Here is a 6,288-nt window from a genome sequence, read left to right on the forward strand (position 1 = left end):
GCTCCATCAATGGCAATGGTGATAGAGTTGCCTTTTTGCTTGTTAAGTTTTTGGAAAAATTTTAAGTTTCCTGTCATATGACATGCTTGCATCTGACATCCGTCTTTGCACCTGAGTCGATGATCCAGTCACTGCCAACATTTATTTTATATGATTGTACCTTTAGTACTTGTCTATCACTTTGTTTATCCTTTTCTACACAAACAGTGGACTCGTGTTTCTTATCATAATTCTTGTGAACATTTTTATTTGTTCTTTGTCTCTTAAAAGCATCTTCACTTGTCATATTTTTGTTGTTTAAATGCCAACATTCATTTTTATAATGATTACTTTTGTGGCAGTAAGTGCAAAATTTCTTTTCTTTGTAGTTCCACTTTTCTGCATTTTTGCTTTTAAACGCTAAGGCTTGTCCCGACGAACTTTGTTCACCTTGTAAATGCCTTTCATATTCATCTATCAATTTACTTGTTATATATCCTTGAGTTAGTTCTTTTTCACCCTTACTTTCCAGTGCAGTTATTAAAGTAGAATATGACTCTGGTAAACTACATAACAGTATAGCACCATAAGTGTGACTCTTTGATCTGTTCACCAATGCTTTCCAGGCATTCCTTCAATCCAAGAATATCTTTTATGTGATCCTGCATTTTCGTGTTCTCACTATACTTTATAGAATAAAGCTTTCTAAGCAAAATAATTTGCTTGTTAACTTAGCTCGTTCGTCGACACTTTTTAACTTTTGCCACGTTTCCGAAGCCGTCGATTCATGTATTACATGAATTATATGAGAATCTGAAATATTTAAGCATATTAATGCTCTAGTAGTACGACCACGCTTATAGTATGCATCGTCTGGTTTTTCAGGTTTAACGCCGAATACTGCATCATATAAACTTTCTTTAATTAATAGCTTGTTTATTCGAAACTTCCATATTGAATAATTTATATCATTTCATTTTTCAATACTATTATTATCTTCCTTTGAAACTGCCATTTGTGACGATTTACTTTTGCCAAGAGAAAAAAATAATTCCAAGATGGAGCTATAACATCAGAACAACGACAGTCGAGGCGCCTTTTGCGGTAATCACTAACTCGTTGTCAATGATTAAACACGGACGTCTAACATTAATTTCACAGTTACAGCTTAAAGTAGCGCTTTAGTTAAAAAACTACAATATTTAAATAAAGAGATGTAAAGAATTGAGCATTTTCTCTTTCCGAAAATGTGAACGAAGTAAAGAGATAGGAGATGTATAATTATATTAAAAATATAGTATTTTCTTATTCTTTAGATAACTTCCAGAGTCATTTTATACAATTTAATCCTTCTTAATGTTTCCATAATATTTTTATTAACGGTCACTTCGACTTTTTTATTTTCGCAACATAATACCGTATTATACACACAAGCGTCCATTTTGCTTTACACGTGTAACAGATGTAAAAGCTGCTTTATCTTTGCTGCAGCGACCTCTTGCAGCAATCGTTTAAAAACGGTTCGCACATTGCAGCGCTGCATTTAGAAACGGGTTTCACCCCCGTATTCACCAACGCGAGTTAAACAGAGAGTTGACCAACTCGAAGTCAGATTACGAGTTACTCTTCTTTCGTATTCAGATAAAAATTTAACTCTAGAGTTTCGTTACTATAGAGCACCGATTCTCAAAGTAGAGGTCGCGACACCCAAGGCAGTCACGAAAAATAGACTGCCAGATCAATTTTTTTTTTCAAATATTCTATAAATTTACTATGGATTCATGTTTAGAAATAATAGAAATAAAAAATATATAAAATAATTTTTACTTAAATAAATTGCACATATAAATAATGAAAACAATACAAATATTTTAATACGAGCCTAATATTCATAAATTTGTGCGCTATTGGGGAATTCCCCGAGTTCCACTCTATACCTAAACTATGATAGAACAACATTGTCATTTGGAACGGTGTTCGCGTAGGTTAGTAAGTAGTTAAATGTGCCGAGGTGTATCTAGGGAAAGTTACATCCACAGTGGTTTCCCGTTGCCTTCTCTGGGGCGCGATATTACGCGATAGGAAATGCCTTCCGGGAGGTCTTGTAAGAAAAACTTGCCCCTATTCAGGTGTTACAAACATGGAGAAAACCCGGAAACCTCCACGTGGCCAGCCCGTCCGAGCGCGGCGCGAACCCGCGAACGAACTCCCTAGTGTTTAGGGACAAAATTGCTCGGCCACTGGTGGGCTACTTAAATTTATGTTATTTTAATTATACAAATAGTAATTTTTTGCAAATTGTATTTAGTGTTTCCAAGGCTAAGAAAGTGATGATCTCGAAATTATTATACTTGTGAGACATCACCTGTGATAACTGTAAATTTGTCATGATTGCGACGGCCTTTTAATGTATTTGTATAATTTTGTAATCTATTTTTATAATTTGTATAATTTATATTTATGTATGAACAACTGAAAATAGACGTATTGAGTTCGAAATGCATTTTGAGTGTTCTGTATTATATAATTGTCAAAAATAGAGCAACTTATTGTAGAGTAATGATTATTTGACATCTTATTAAATAAAGATTGTGTAATTTAATCTCGTTTACTGGTGTGATATGCCAGCATGTATATGTGTCTATTTGATCTAGACTAAGTGTAATTGGTATGTAAAAAATAGGTCTAAATTGGAATAAAACTACGTTTTGTTATTGTAGACATTTACAAGAAATAAAAGATTAAAATGTTTCATATTTATGAGTAGGTCAAGCTTGTAGTGTTTTCTGTCGACTGCAAATTTAACATCTTTGGTTCTGTTGGTCGAACTGTGAACAGAATAACTATTGGCACAAGCTTTTACCTTAAACGTGCAGAAGAAAGTGTTATGCTGCCATCCATGACAAAGTCATATGGAGATGGAATATGTTATTTCTTGTTCTTATAAACTAAACAATAAAATAGATTTCTATTTATATATATAAATTAAAAGTTCTTATTACGTTTCTCTCTTCATTCGCATAATGACTGTCACTACATATTTCCAAACGAATTATCAAAAGAGAAAATTGAAATAACAAAAGTAAGTATCAAAACCTTAAACGAAAAATTAGGTGGTTTGCCTTAAATTTTTATTATTTTAAACTTGTATAGTTACTCAGGAAAATTATTTTGGTATTTAAAATAATGAAAATTAATGACGTTAACCTATTACATATAAAGTCAAAGTTTCATTTGAATTAAGTACTTCTAATTTAACATGCATTGTTAGTAAGTTAGAGTCCAGTTAAGAATACTTAATAAAAAATTGTTAGATTTCGTGTTCAAAATGTTACGCAACTCGTTACTGCATTTTTTTGCGGCAACGAGTTGCGTAACTTTTCCGGCGTAACATTTAAAACTGCGCGCGAAGCCTCTGTTATATTTTATTTAAAAAATTTCGTGTAATCAATTACTGTACAAAGTGAATTAATCTACAGTAACTGCCCAATACTAACGATCTTTAAAATTTAAATTTCCAACGAATTCATTTTTGTTAGTCATTTAAATTTTAAACTTATTATTATTAACTATATATTTAATCCTCTCCCTCTATCTCGCGGGGGTGGGGGATTTCGAAAAATCTCTTCTTACTTGTACATTCTCGTGATGTACCCTAAATGTGTACCAAATTTCAACTCCTAATGCGTTATTATTGCATCAACCCATCTCGATTATATATATAGATTATTTAAACTTCTTGTACTGAAGCAGCGTATACATGCTGACAGAGAAGAGTATCGTTTGACACGAACAAAAGCATTGCAATGGCGACGATCAGCAAAAGAAAAGGCGTGGGCTGTAGCCATGAAGACTGCATTTGACTATTACAATTATATTCTGTGGTCCTCCTTGCTGTTTCAGATGCCAAATGTTTACATATATAAATATAGGATCTCCAGGAAGCAATAATGATGCACATATTTAAAAAAAAATTCTCACTCTTTTTTAACATGCCTACAAATTATAAACGTCTTAGAATTAGGGGAAAGAATTGGCGGAGAAATTGTGCCACCTTTAATTATTAGTAACTCTCCTTTTTCTTTACAGCCAACTTTAATGAACCCGTTCCAAATAAAACAGAGAAAAAACATTCAATTTTAGATTATCTAGAGCTCGACGAGTAGTGGAAAATGCCTTTGGAAGATTAAAAGCAAGATTTCGAAGGATTTCTAAACGAGTGGATAATAGGATTGATATATCAAAACAAGTTATTAAAACTTCCTATTGTATTTTAAATTCTGACATTGCTAATATTAAATAATGTATAAAATTTTAATTAAGTAACACTTTGTTCTAAAATTATTAATATAAATTAATTTTTATGTGAACAGTTCTCATAACTTGAAGGGTTAAATGAAACTCCCTGTAACTGAAAATTCTTTTTTAAACAAGTTCTTGAAAATCAGGAGACAGAGTACATGAATTTTGTAACAAACCGATATTTTGGGGTAAAATGTACGATATTACCTAAGTTCGAAGCGAGTGAACGTAACTGTTGAAAGAACGTAACGGTTTGGAGAAACTGTTTACTGCAGGAGTCGGAAAGTGCGGCTCTTCGACATAAATCTCACCTCATCTCAAGCAGTCTTATAACTTATGAGTTTACAAAATAGAGCCGCCGAACAAACTTCAACTCGTACGGCATACTCTCTACCATTCCTTAGCCTGTCCGAACATGACCATTCGCGTTGATTAATACGAATCGCATACCAGTTGTAGCATTTAAAGCATATCTATATATATAAACTATTGAACGAGTGTCCGTCCGTCTGTGTAACGTTATGCTAAAAAAGGCCACTAGAGGCGCCCCTGTCGTGTGTCGTATTTCGCACATTTAAGTTAACAATATAAATTATTGTTTACATTAACAGTATAAATTGTTATTATTCATTTGGCCAATAGCCAATAACAATATAAATAATTTAGTATACAGTATTTGTAATATGAATTTATTATTGTCACGGAATGCGTATAACGCGCACTAGGGGGCGTCCTTCAACACAGTTGATCGGCGATCGGCCAAGCAGTTAAGGCCTGGTACTCACATGCGGCAACGGATGACGGAAACGGTTGCCGTTCCGTCGTCTTTTTGTGTCGCGTGTACTCAGATGCGGAAAATGGTCTACAATTGAAACGCGCGCCATCTTCCAGTTGTAATTATAAACAGCTATTCAGAGTAGACGAAAATGGCGCCGACGAAGACTGTTTTATTATATCAGTTAAACTTTTTAAGTTTACTAACAATCCTATCTCAGATAAAAAAGCCACAGAAGCGGCGATTTTGGGTACGGAAAATATTTCGATGCCGTTCCAAATTAGGAATTTTGAATACTTTGATACCCGAATTAAGATTACACGATCCCGAATACTTCATGCAGTAAGTACAGTACAGTGCGTCTCTTCAAACATTAATATTTCACCTCATCTCAAGCAGTCTTATAACTTATGAGCGAATAAATGAAATATATTTTATCTAAATATAGGTTTCTCCGAATGCCCATCGAGACATTCGCGAAGTTATTAAGATTAATTGAGCCTGACATTACGAAACAAAATACCCGATGGCGTGATGCAATATCAGCTCACGATCGACTTTGTTTGACATTAAGGTAAAATTAATTATTTCATACTATAAGTAGTAATCAATCTCGTTGTAACCATCTCGATGTTGTCACCTTCATATTTTAAAGCTGGATTTTATTTAAGCCTCGATGTGGCTCTAGTATTTTTGGTATCTTGTTTCTCATGACAATCTGGCTCTTCTCACTTGACAAACTGCCGACCCTTGGTCTAGTCCAACAGAATAAGCAGCCCTGAGGAACAGTTCCAGTTCCAGAAATAAAACTCGATTTTCCACCTCTGACAGGATTAAAAAGGTTCAGGACAGAAAGAGTGAAATATCGAAAAATAAATAAGATAACGGTTTACAAATACAGTGGGTGATCGATTAACGAATATAATCCGTTCCAAGAGTTTGTTTGCTATCCGAATTGTTCATTAACCCAAGGACAACGCCAGCCAATGGGCCGGGGGCAAGCTAATGTAAATTGATAGAGGATATGAATTGTATGTAAATAAAATAAAAACGATTCATAAAGTTTTAATCATTTACTATGTACCGGAAAAGAAATATTTTAATGAAAACATTTTCATGGTTAAAATTAGAATATGGAAAAATCCCTCTTCCTTTGTTTTACTAATTCTTTGTTTTTATTTTCAAAACTTGACTAAAAATAAGAAAATTATAAATAATTTTCTTTTATTAAA

Source organism: Centruroides vittatus, unplaced genomic scaffold (genome assembly GCF_030686945.1).
Source record: "Centruroides vittatus isolate TY-2023 unplaced genomic scaffold, ASM3068694v2 contig_2430, whole genome shotgun sequence".
In the NCBI taxonomy this organism is placed as follows: Eukaryota; Metazoa; Arthropoda; class Arachnida; order Scorpiones; family Buthidae; genus Centruroides; species Centruroides vittatus.